Source organism: Phaenicophaeus curvirostris, chromosome 4 (assembly GCF_032191515.1).
Source record: "Phaenicophaeus curvirostris isolate KB17595 chromosome 4, BPBGC_Pcur_1.0, whole genome shotgun sequence".
Taxonomy (NCBI): Eukaryota; Metazoa; Chordata; class Aves; order Cuculiformes; family Cuculidae; genus Phaenicophaeus; species Phaenicophaeus curvirostris.
The window spans coordinates 25,068,445-25,081,846 of record NC_091395.1 but is presented as its reverse complement, the minus strand read 5'-3'; the positions used below and the strand labels follow the sequence as shown (position 1 = coordinate 25,081,846).

At 41.7% G+C, this 13,402-nt stretch overlaps 1 protein-coding gene across 2 annotated transcripts in view; it reads right to left on the bottom strand.

The window, feature by feature from the left end:
- Positions 1-1,074: 1,074 nt before the first annotated feature.
- CXXC4 (CXXC finger protein 4) overlaps positions 1,075-13,402 on the bottom strand; it is a 111,990-nt gene continuing 99,662 nt past the window's right edge. The window contains exon 4 of one of the 2 annotated variants that reach the window (XR_011337342.1): positions 1,075-1,110. The gene's annotated coding sequence lies outside the window, so the exon portion shown is untranslated. Of the gene's footprint in view, positions 1,111-12,420; positions 12,842-13,402 lie in introns of those variants that run through there. The other variant, XR_011337341.1, reaches the window with a different exon arrangement.

The window sequence follows — 13,402 nt, the reverse complement described above, 5'->3', positions numbered from 1 at the left end:
GTAAAGTTACATCTATGTGCATCAGGTGGCACTTGACATGCCTGTGTGAAGATGAAAAGAAAGCCCTGAAAAAGTATGCAAGTCTTTGCCATGATAAAAATCCCCTTCAGTCAATTAGTGAGCTAACACGTTTTGGGGCTTCTGGACACAAGCGCACAGCAAGTGATAGGCAGGGGCCTATTCCTTTCCTTTGAGACTGTGGAGCTCCTGCACTTGCATTGGAGGGAGAGTGCAAGAAACTGGCATACTTGCACTAGCTTCAATGAAGGGCAACAGCAGGGACTTGAGATGACGGGAAAAGTAGGGCTGGAGATACTCTTCCACTTTGTATGGCTTGCACAGCCCCACATCTAGTCATGTTTCCCTAGGCTTAAAGACTCCATAAGGCATACTAAGGTAGCAATCTTCCCTTCCATTCTTCAGAGTCATAGAGTATTAGAAATTATGACCCACATTAACATTTTGTGCACCCCCTTTCCCCTCTCTTTTTCAGTGGGAAAACTTGCTGCTTGGTCTCCCGTTATCACTACAGTTGTTTACTGCCTTTTTTTGCCTGTGCTTCCGACATTATTCAGGTTATATTAATCACCAGAGGGGAAGGAAACAACTCCAGAGCAGATTGAATTACCGTTTAATTGGGCATCCTGTGAAATAAACATTGTGACTTCGATAAGATTAGAATGTGAGTCACAAGTCTGGTGAGTTTTCAAGTGTTAGGGATTGCAGTGAGGGAATCAGGCTAGAACAGCAAGGAGAGAGCAGCTAGGAGCAGTACTCAGCAGAACAACTGCTGGACACAGTTAACTTTGTTTTCACTAAGATCAGGTTAAAGCTGTAGTGGACACAATTGGGCTAAACAACTGACAGTTCTTTGCTTAAGAAGAAATAAATTTTCAAACAACTTTCCATTTATATTATTTTGCCCATACTGAAATTACCCATGAATCCCCTCTGGCAATATACCACTGTCCAGCTCACCTAAATTCTAGGATATTAAAGACGAGCACTTAGAAGTGCTTCTGAAGAAAGACTTCACCAGCAGGTTTGGCTTCTTCCATGCACTTTCCACTTATGTTTGACACTTTTCAGTACTTCTGGTGAGTGGATTTGCTGAAAGAAACAAGTTGCAGACACAGAAATGAGAACTATATTGTAGAATACTCATTAAAATATGAATCTGAAACGTGGAATTGTCACCATTCACATGAGCCTTACTTGCTTTACCTGCACACACCTGGTGCCGCATTTAGGGACAGAGGTTCTCATTCAGCCACTTTAAAAAACATCATGTCAAAGTCCTGTTTCACAAGCCTACCTAAGTTCAGCTGTCCCTGGACTGCTTTCTCCTTTGTTTCCCTTTTGAGGGAAAGAGGAGTCTGGTGTGTGTTGAAAGATTTTGTGATGGTGCAAGCTGCCTGGCAGAAACTGGCCAGGCACCATATCAACCTGTCTATTTTGCATTGCAACAGCGACTGACAGAAACCAGTGCTGGCTGCTGTCTCCCAGTGGTGGCTGCACACCAGCCGCCTGAGAATGAAAGGCTTCCTAGCCTATGACAATTCCCACGGCTCTCTGATCCTCAGGACATTTATTGTGGCCTGGCAATCGCAGAAGTTGTTGGTTTGATGTTTACCACCAGGTGGCCTAACCATTCCACCGTTCATGAGGAACCAAGACTCCATTAGAGAACAACAGCTGGAACTTTTTAAGCTTTACATATTTTTCTTCCAAAGCCTCTACCTCCCCTCCTTCCTCCTCATTCAGTTGATTTAAAGGCGATCTGGGCTGCTCCTATTTCTCTGCTCAATCCATTTCTCTAAGCAACTGAGAAAGCTTGTCCTTCCAGCAGTTCAGTCCTAGCTTTAGAGGTCATTATCAACTGTCTCTATTATACTCTTCCTCCAGATGAACTCTTGCCATAGTAACACAGGTATCTTGGACTTTTCCTTGTGCCTCAATACATGGGGATGGACTCCTTTGTGGACTCTGATATGTCTCCAGTAACTGGGTTCGTGACCACCCAGGATTTATGTTCCAGCCACGTGAGTTTGGTTTAGAGCTGCCTCATGTCTGCAGAGCATCGCGGCTCAGATTCAGTGGGCCAGAGGACATGACTCACCAATTAGGTTTTGGTTTTTAAAAAACATAGACAGCTTGAGACTTCAGGAATCCTCTCTCTTGGTAGTTTTGGGGTAGCCATTTGGGAGCTGGCTGAGGTAACACCTCCTTGGATTTGAAGACTAAATGCCATTGCAGCTCATGCCATTAAAATTCTAGTCCCAATGGTGCAGGTATCGGGAGTTCACTACATGACTTCTAAACAGAAGGAAGCATAGTTTCAAAAGATGAGTTATTTCATACACCGCAATGCTGGTGGCTTAGTTTTGTATTTTCTACTATTTACATAATGCCTCAGAGCTTTTGGAAGGTACTTTCGAAACAAATCTCAGTAACTGAAGTGATTAACTAAGATTATGTGGTTAAAACATCCATGATTCATTTGTCCACCTGTCTTTGTAATTATGCATTTCAGTTTTGATGTGAGCAGGGACAAGGTTCAATGATGGCAGGCAGGAACATCACATCAAAGCCCAGCAAGCATCTTCCCAAGATCAGTTCAGATCAGCTCTCAAACTGGTGCCTGACAATCCGAAATTAAAGGTATGCAGTTTCTGAATGCTCCCTATCATAACACAATTGCAGTACAAGATATAACTCCATCAGGCAGATTTTGCTAAAGGATGTGGTGATTGAACTTTTAAAAATACCAGTCATTTGGAGAAAATTTCAGGAGTCTTTAAATTACTTTGGTAAATGGATTAGATATAAATAATAAACACCTGGAAATCAGTAGGGACTTTAAGTTGCATCACAAAAATGGCATGAAGTAATACTGGATATTTCAGTTACTATAACCTAGCCTTGGGCACAGAAGAGTCCGATTCTGATCATTTGCAGGATAAGCAATCAAATTCAGGGTAACGAAGCTTTAGTCAAGGTGTTACTCTGGATTTACACCTCTGCAGATAGAATCAGATGCTATCTCCTAGTCTATGCATCCTCTGAGAATAGAATTAATTTTAAATTCTTGTATCATCTGCTTGCTTGTGCACTTATTTGCTAACTGTCTGACTGAGTGAGCTATTCCAGGTCAGTATGATTTAGGCATCCTTTATTACACAGTTTCCAATTCAGTACATTTTTTAATCAAGACTAAATTGAAGTCAGGTTCCAGGTACATATAAATATAATATATATTTAGTGAATATATTGCAAATCCCCAAGTCTAATTTTGAATATAACTATAAAAGTACAAAAAATGCAAAGGTTCCTTTATTTTATAGAAGAGTGTTAAAATATTGCCACTTCTTAAAGGCAAGTTAAGACCTATTTTCATATTTTTAAAATCACATTAGCTAAAAGCTTGTTAAGGAATAAATAGTCCAAAGGATAATTGAGACTTAGCTGGCTTAAGCATTAATGAAACAAAATCAGATGCCAGACCATTAATTAATTCTACAAATTATGATGTTACCATTACTGGCATATGCTATGAGAACTAACACCAAGGAGCAAGTTACACTGCATATTTTTCCTTCTTACTACATATCACTTGCCAAAAATAAAAATGCAGTGGTTATTCTTGGTTGATTACATACAGCCTCTGTATTTTTAGAACTCTTGGATTCTTAATTTTTAACCCCATTTCAATTTCTTTAACATGGTAGTTATAGAATACGGCTATCATAGACTATAAGGGTATTTCCATCAGTGCTGTAACTCACAGAAAGTAAAATGTAGCAAAAGTGACAGAAAAGTCAATTCAACACTTTCAAAGCTACACAAAAATTCACACCCCTTCAAATCAGGCTCTTTGGCAAAACATAATAATAGACGGGTCTTGCAATGTGGCTTGAAGTGCAACCATCTCAGGCTCTGTCAGAACAATACAGAAAATGTATTAGAGGGGAAGTAAGAGAAGCAAAAGAGAAGCTCATGCGGGCATTGCTGGCCACCACTTCTCATCCCACAATGAGGTGGAAACTTCAATATATTTAGAAGGTGGCAAACTAGAAATTCTTTTACAGAGTGGAGAACCAGCCTGAGGAACTGACTATGACAGGGTACCACTGAGGCCAGAATCTTATGAAGAATAAAAGACCTCAGTGATATCACCTCAGTGATGAGGTGATATAAAGTGAGAAGATATAAGAATATAATATAACATCATCTAGTCAGAATAAAACTTCAGGGCCAAAATGACAGAGATTTTGCATATTTCTCTGAAACATCACAGTATTTTACCTCTGTCTGATGTGATATATCTTTTCCTCTTTTCCTATCACGTGCCAGATGCCAAAATTATCTAGCATCTAAAACACACAGGTTCTTCTAGAGCATACCCAAAATGCTTTAATTAAGCCTAGAGACCATGCAAAAGCCAGTGCACTGCAGCACTAGTATAATAATTTGCTCACTTAAGCATCGCTAAGTAAGTGGCTAGGCTAGGTACAATCTCCTCTGATTGAGATTAAGTTGTCATGAAGGATCCAGCAAAGACTGTCAAGTCTGATACCAGTAAGAGCAATTTGTTTCTGTAAGAATGAATTGTGGAAGAACACCCCATTTTTTTCCTCCATATCAATTGCTATTTTCATTCTATTTTCTTCCTCCTTTTAACTGAAAAAAAAGAAATCTGGATGGATTTGATTTTTTTTTTTTAGGAATAACAGTACGACAGTCTGAAATTAAATATTCTTGCAGTTTCCCAAAACCAAACACAGTTCAGTTTCCCGTAGGAATCTGAGACTCATGAATATTGTTGCATTTCAGCTGAAGTACAATAAGATGCCACCTTATTTCAGCACTCAATATCTGTTCATCATCAACGATGAACAAATCTCCTTTGCCAAAACAAACCTATAATGTAGATCAGGGAGTGCTACTGCCATGCTGAAAATCATCTTTGGTGGCTTTACGTACATGCTGAATAAATGAATGCTCGGTCATTTTCCACCCTTTGGGATCTCTGAACTGCCTAAAGGTGCTGGCTTTTGCCACACAATAAAAATGAAACTGGCAATTGTCACCACTGTAGATAATAATGCATTGCAATATATCTACATTATCTACCCCTATACTCAATTCACAGTTCTTTTCCATGTCTGGAGATGATAGATAATACCAAAGCTGTTTTATTACACCTTTTGGCCACCTGCCAAAAATTACAGCGTCTGAAAATATACCAGTAATTATGATCTCCCTCCAAAGTTGCTGTGAATCTTGAACACAAGTCCAGAAGCAGGGACAGCAGCCAGCAGTGGGTACCTAGGAATCATAAGAACAGGGTAAGCATATAGGGATCCTCCCTCCAAGGACTTTTCCAGCTTGGAACTATTTGCAGCTCACCAACTTATTGAGATATTTAATAGCCCTTGAAGATTTTTTCTTGTGTGAATTTGTCCAGTCATTTTTTTTAATTTTTTCACTCTACACTGAGTGAGAAATACAGCCAGTATGGGTCACTCTTCTAGTTCTAGTCTCTAATCAGGCTACCCTGCTAGATTGGAGGAAAGATGACAGATTTTTCGTAATGACTCAGAGGTAGGAAGGACTGTCTTTACACGGTTGAATGGCCAGGTTCATGGTGAAATAGCTGCTATAATTCTGCTGGGATTTCATATTATCATTAATGATTTGCCAGGGCACTTGAAGCCTGCAATGCTATCCCTTAAAAGGATTTAAAACCTAAACATATTAAAAAAAAAACCCTCTACATTTGCTCTGTAAGACTTACATTCCTGTTTTCTGACACTACAGCCCTAGTTCTTTTGACTCTCTGAAATCTGTCAGTGTTGGAAATTATTAGCGCCAGCATCATCAAGGAAAACTACAAGCCCAAACCAGGAACTTGTACAATTGCTATGTGAAAGAAGGGAGTGTTCAGCTATTGTAGAAACATCTTCTGTGTGAAACTTCCTTGCTCTTTATCTTTTGTTTTCATCTTTTTCCATCCATGGAAGTTAATTAATTACAATAACTAATGCTTACTGCCATTTAAAATATAATATCTAGGGGGCAAGTTTTGGGGAATGACTGACCTGTGTACAGAAATGGAGCACATTGAGAGCTTGCCTGTACTCAGTGCAGAAGGATGCCAGCCTCAGCAGCTGTTTGCTTTTTATCTTAAATCCACACAAAACCTTCTCAAGTTCATCATCTAGCAGTTTGGAAGGGAATGGAATTTTTGTAGCACCTGCCTGGAAAAAAATCTGCTGGTCCTCTGACCCTGTGGGTATGATTGTGATGACAAGCAGGTCTAAAAGAGACAAAGAGGTAGAGCAGAAAGCACTGAAAGCAAATTTTTTTTTTACTTCAGTAAGTTTACAAAATCAGTAATTTCTGGTGGGGGCTTAGAATCTGCATACCCAGTCAAGAGATGCAATGATTTTGCCCTCTGCCAAAGTAGATTTTTCTCTATTTCCACCGCTATTCTCGTCTTTCTCTACTTCTACTTTCTGCTGCTCTTCTGCAGCAAACAAATTTTATTAGTTTTTCCACAGGTTGTGAAGCTGATGGGATGAAATCTACCCAGCTTTCTCCTTTGTTGAAGACCCAGTTAATACAATGAAGATGTATCAGCAAAATTCTCCTTAATTTTATTTGTTTAAAATATCCTATTAAACCAACAAAACTAGCCTGATCCAGCTCCAGCATAGGGCATGCTTATTCTGGTATAAAAAACCCTCTAGGGGTTAGTGTGTGCTGTTTGGAAAGAAGTTTGAATTGTACAGATAGGAGCCACTGGAACTGGGGCTGTTACATCTGGTTTAGATACCATAACTGAGTTTCACAGGTGGACAAGATACTATACTGAAGAAGCCTGGGACAACCAGGTTATGGAGCTTCTCTCTTTCCTTTTTCTTCCTTTTTGTCCCTTCCTTTTTCCTTTCCTTTTTGCACCCATGCAGATGTGCCAGGAGGCCCCTTCTTCATTAGGCATTGCTGGTGCAATAGCTGGAGCTGGCAAAATGCACTGATGTTGGCTCCATCTCTCCGTTCCTTTCCCCTCAAAGCTGTTGCCTCCCAACAGCAGTCTGATCTTGCCAATACTATTACTTGCTTAAGCCCTCAGGAAGTCACCATATTTGAAAATGTTCTGTTAGACTCGGTTTAGTGAAACCCTGTGTATTAGTTTCTAGTATATGTCTAGATCTTCAGTAAGTTCACGTGACTCAAAATAGATGCACTAAAGTTAGTGGAGTTGCTCCAAATCACTAGAATTTTAGGTTTAATCCATCTTTTCTCATTTGGTTCTTTAACCAGCCCCTTTTTTTTATTCTAGCTTCTTCTCTTATCCACATTTAACAGTCTAGTATTTTGAATTTTTATGCAGTCTGGTTTCATTTACTGTTAAAAATGCACCTCCAGTAACAGGCACATCATTTTCTAAGCCTCTGTCATGCCAAGAAAGTTAGTAAAACATCAGTTTTTCACTTCAGTTCCCAATCCATATGTTTTCAAGTAGCGCTAGGGAAACATTTTTTAAAGGACAGACTCCAGAGATATCTTCTAATATCGTCAGCAATGATAATCAAAAGCTGCCTCTGAAGAAGCCTGCAGGTTTATCAGTCTCTTAAAAGGAAATTTAGCAGCTTTTCTTGCAGTAACATTTATGCTCCACCCTTCCACCTCAAGCTATTTTTCACCTCAAGGTGGTGACACCCTGGACAAATGTATTCCATAGCCCTGCTGACTCCTGGAAGAGAATGACAGTTCTTTTCCTGCAAATCTAGAGGTGGTCATCACCTGGCTTGGCTCATGGCTACCTCTTCTCAGGTAACTCCCTGAGCATAATTTATTGGCAATGGAAAAAAAATATTCAACTCCATTGAATTGCTGTAGGGTTAAAAATATAAGCCCTTGTTTGGCCCGAAGGGCAGCAATATAATGAAAAGTAACAGCAACCAGCCTCTGGAAAACCCCCTCCCCAGCCAACCTTGTTCTCCTTAAACTTTTGGAAGAGGTCTTTGCGGTTGTCTTCAGCATCCTGCCAGAGATCCTGGGAGAAGTGGGGGAACGGGCTGGGGGCAGCGGAGTGCACAGGTCTGTGATGGAGGAGAGGTGCAGGGGGCTCAGAAGTGGTTAAGGCAGGCAGAGAGGATCTGACCGCAGCCGGGACTGTGACAAGAGAAATTGAAATGTAAATTCTGCACCCTGGCAATAAATTTCACAGCAGCCTAATTTTCCTAGGAATGACGCCTTCGGCAGAGCCTGTGTGGCCCAGAAAGGAGCAGGTTTTAAATTTTCTAGAATTCCCTAATCCGCTTTATCAGCCACTTCTCCCTAAACTGCTGCTGCTCCCGGAGAGATTTAAAGCCACAGTGGCTTCTTCAAGGCCTCTTCCTGATTATGTTTATTCTCATCCACTCAAGACAGAGAAACATTAGCATGTGATTTACAGTGTGGGACCAATTGCAGATACCGGCACTCAATATTTGAAATTCAAGCAGTATCTACTTGCAGCAAACTGGTCAGGATCAACCTAGAGATAAAAAGGAGGGCCCTACCTCTCCAGAAGGCAGTAGAGATTCATCGTTGAGGTCTGTTGCTCTCAGCCTGTCAAGGAAGATGCTGTGCTTCACTCCTAGGAACCAATGCATGCAATGGCACTCACATAGGATTAATACATGGCTCTGTGCTGGGTTTAATACCTTTCTTTTGTTTAGTTTTTTTTTTTTCTTGCAACCATCCGCTTTTCCTCTCATGTTTCAAGAATTTGTATCTATCTGTCAAGCAGGCAGTGGATTCAGGACAAGTTTTCATGCCAAGGCATTCCTTTACCTAGTGAATAAAACATAAGAGAAGTACCTTTAAATTAAAAATAGAGGCCAAAAAAACCCAGAAGAAAACCAATATCTGAGGGAAAACATATTTTTCCTAGAAAAATACCTATTAAGTGGATGAGTCTCTGTTTATTTCTTCTAATTTAAGTATGCCTTATGATTATACCCTAATTAAATAAGGAAAAGGGACCATGTGTGGCAGAAGAGAAATATATGAATATGTGAAGAGTCAAGAAAATCCGGATAAACTTCTGATGGCATGACATATTCATGCAGAGTAGTCACTTTTCAAAACTAAAATTTTCTCCCAAAGGCCCCCAGTTTGTATTATTAATGACATTTTTTCCTAGCTTGCATTACCATTTCCATCTGAGAGGAAAAAAGACAAAAACTTTTCTCAAGTTGGAAAGGAGAACGTAGTCTCAGAGCCACAAACATCAAATGCTTTTGCACAAGTCTTTGAACGGATTTCAGCTGCAGGTTTTTGTAAATGGATAGAGCAAGCGGTGATCCTCACCTGAGACCCTGTGCTGGGGGGCTAGGAGAGGAGGTACAGCCAAGTGGCAGGTGCCAGGGGTGGGGAAAGGCGTGGAAAAGACATGGAAAAGGCACTTCACTGTGGTATGCCACAAATCCACATGATGGGGCCCCTTCCACCCTCTGGGACACCTCTTCCATTTCACAGTAGCTTTAGTGAAACAAATACCTTTGGACCCTGTTTTAAGTCATGTGTAATGCTGACTGCTAGGAGCTAATTTAAGTCTATACCTGAGAACTGCGAGGAGCCAGGCCATTAGAGTAGTTTCAATCTGTTCCCCCAGGTTTCTGCTGGTTGCATGGAGCCTTGAATGCCATATTCTAAATGTGTGCAACCAACTAGCTGTCCCTCTTCCCTGTTTAACATGAATATCCTGTAATTGGAGTGTCAAGCTTCTTGCTGCCACCACTGAGGAGGAGGATACGGAGGAGGAGCCAGAAGAAATCTGACATTGCCGTAATGAATGCAAGCAGTTCAGACCAGATTGGGCTGTTCAGATGTTTTATTCTTCCTTTTCATCTCCTTTGTGGAGGCTCAAGCAGTACCAGAACACAGAGATCTCCTTTTATGGCTTCAAACCCATCAGAGATCTGCCAGGTCCCCTGTGCAGTCAGATGGACAGGGAAGGTTTTTGATGCATCTTTTTAATCTTTATCTTGCTGGCACTCTTTGCGTATCTTGTCAGCTGTTGGCGTGAGGGCACCTGCTCGAGGCTCCCTCTGGGAGGCCGGGGCTGAGGGGCCAGGCCAGGATGCTCTAGTGCTTTGGTGAGGCAGGGCACTCACCAGTTTGTTCAGAGGGGGTGACAAATAACTGTTTTTACTGCAAGTCTCTGGTTCCTAATAGTACAAGGTGGTACAAACTTAGATGCAGTGCCCCTGCAATGAGGACCAGAAAGCACAAATAGGCATTTGCTGTGACACTGTTAACTCGTTTACAGAGCTGTTTTGAAGGGGCTGGGTAGTAACTGCCACCAGCTGTACCCCATATGGCCTCTGGCATTTGCTTGCTGTTTCATGGCTATAGATGAGATCTGTGGTACTCCATCCAACGCCCTGAGCTTTTTTGCTCCCAAGCTGCTGCTAGCAACAGTTAGGGTCCCTAAAGGAGCGATCAGAGGGCCTTTAGTGCAGAAAAAAGCCTAGCTGTAGCTATCCATGTTAACTGTCTGAAGAGAGGAGTGCAAGATCTCTTGACTGGGTCAGAGCACCACAGTAAAGAGTCCGTCCCACTGCTGCTACCCCACTATCACTTTGGTGGTGCACTCAGATACACTGCACTGAGCTGATACTGCCCTGGCCTGTCTTGGTGTCATTGTGCATGCCCAGCTACTCTTTTTCACAGAATCACAAGGTTGGAAAAGACCCACAGGATCATTGAGTCCAACTATTCCTATCAACCACTAAACCATGCCCCTCAGCACCTCCATTCCGTTCTCCAGCCCATTCACCAGCTTCGTTGCTCTTCTCTGGACTCGTTCCAGAGCCCCAACATCCTTCTTGCAGTGAGGGGCCCAGAACTGAACACAGGATTCAAGGAGCGGTCTCACCAGTGCCGAGTACAGAGGGAGAATAACCTCCCTGGACCTGCTGGTCACACCATTTCTGATCCAAGCCAAGATGCCATTGGCCTTCTTGGCCACCTGGGCACACTGCTGGCTCATGTTCAGTCGGCTGTCAACCAACACCCCCAGGTCCCTCTCCTCCAGGCAGCTTTCTAGACAGACTTCTCCTAGTCTGTAGCACTGCATAGGGTTGTTGTGCCCCAAATGCAGGACCCGGCATTTGGCCTTGTTAAACCTCATACCATTGGTCTCAGCCCAGCGGTCCAGCCTGTTCAGATCCCTTTGCAGAGCCTCTCGACCCTCCAGCAGATCAACACTTCCACCCAGCTTAGTGTCGTCTGCAAACTTGCTAAGGGTGCACTCGATCCCCCCATCCTGGTCTTCGATAAAGACATTGAACAGGGCTGGACCCAGCACTGAGCCCTGAGGACACCACTTGTAACTGGCCTCCAGCTGGATTTAACACCATTTCCCACCACTCTCTGGGCCCGGCCATCCAACCAGTTTTCCACCCAGGAGAGTGTGCGCCTGTCCAGGCCAGAGGCTGACAGTTTCCTAAAGCAGAATGCTGTGAGAGACTGTGTCAAAGCCTTTGCTGAAATCCAAGAAGACTACATCCACAGCCTTTCCCTCATCCAGTAGGTGGGTCACTTTGTCATAGAAGGTGATCAGGTTAGTTTGGCAAGACCTAACCTGATTTGTTTTGTTTAATTGCCATCCTGATGCATGGAAATCAAAAATTCTTTGTCACTTTACTCCATCCACCTTAATCTGAAAAGTTACTTGTAGCTGCAGCTGCCTGTGCTATCGCAACCCAGACTTACAGATCTTCCCTTGTCAAATCCCACCTACTCACTAACCAGCAAGAGGAGACTTTAATAGTGTTTTGTTGCCTTCATTAGATAGACCTGAAGGTGAATAAATCACACGTCTCCACTGTTGAAGCTATTGACCAGATCTGTAAAGTTTGGGCACTCACAGAGTTGTGGAGAAATCTGGTTTTAGGATCACACTTCCTTTTCTCTTAAATGCAAGATTTACAATTCTTATCTGGGAACCCATTTTAGTATCTAGTATTGTCGAAGCTAAAATTAACGCTTGGAAAGATCATCAAAGTACTGTTGACCTTGTTCCCACAGTTAGTCTGATCAGACCTTTAAAAATTGCTTAATATTCTCTCATCACTTGTTTTATGGAATTTCATACACCTGTTTAAATAAATCTGATTTTCACAATGAGTAAACTCAAGAAGATACCATAGTTAATTTGGAGAGATATTCCAGATCTGTCTGAAAAAATACAAGAGTCCTTTGTAGTCTGAAGTACAGGTTAAGATCAGAACATTTGATTATATTTTTAATATATAGCTAAATAAGATTTCCCACAGGCTTGAAAAAATCATCACTAAATCCACATTTCAATGGAGAACAGGCAAACTGGGCTGGATAACTTATATGCAGTCTGGAGTATTTTACATCTCTTGTTCATCTATTCACTTTTTCACAATGTTGCCTGGAAAATGTTAGAATTCGTGCACTGGGGTCCAAAAATACCTTAGGAAAGAGTACTAGATAAAAAAGTACTTCCCTGGAAAACAAGACTTGAAAAATATATTCTGTAAAAATCATTCTCTGTAGATGCTCTGGAACATTTAAACTAATGGTGTCTTGGTTAAAAATAAACCCTTGAAAGAGAGCTTTTATTTGCAACTTGGAGCAGGACTACTTGTCTTTTTGCATTTAGCTGGTGCCAGTATGCATAAAATATTTTGTGTATCACTTAATTGCTGAAAGTCTGTACATAATCACATTGCAGTTCAAGTCTCTATCCCATGGTAAGGAAATCCTTATGTAAAGGCCGAAGTGAAGATGTCTTTCTGGTTTCTGTAGGTATCTAAATTGAAAAAGATGTCACAGGCATTCCTGACCATAGCAAATCTTAGAAAAGAGCTACCAATAGCCTTGGCCTTGTACAGCTGACCCTATTTGAACTATAATTACCTCACCAAAATTCAACCAGATTATATTGGCAACCAGCATGAAGTATGAGCCCAGTCTGCCTGAAAGACTAATGACTGAACCATGAAGATCAACTTCATGTGCCATGTTACTCGAGTTTGCCCTGCAGGTAGGAATAGGCAGTTATTTTCATGGGGAGTCAGAAAATGAATACAGTCCTGAAATGCACACCAAACTGCCTTTGTACCTAGTTATCTACCGACATGCTAGTTACAAGATGGTAACAGCACTGAAAGGTTTTGTGTTTGCTTGACTACTTCATCCACAGGGAATGAAAGGCACCTAAGTCCTTTTCTGAAATGACAAAGGACCGAAGAGTACTGTGGCACATCCTCATTTTTCTCTTGAACTTTGGTATATGTTTCCACTGATCCTACCTCATCCAAACTCTGCCTGTGCCACTGAAGCAGTGAATCATATTGAGCCAGCGCTGGGT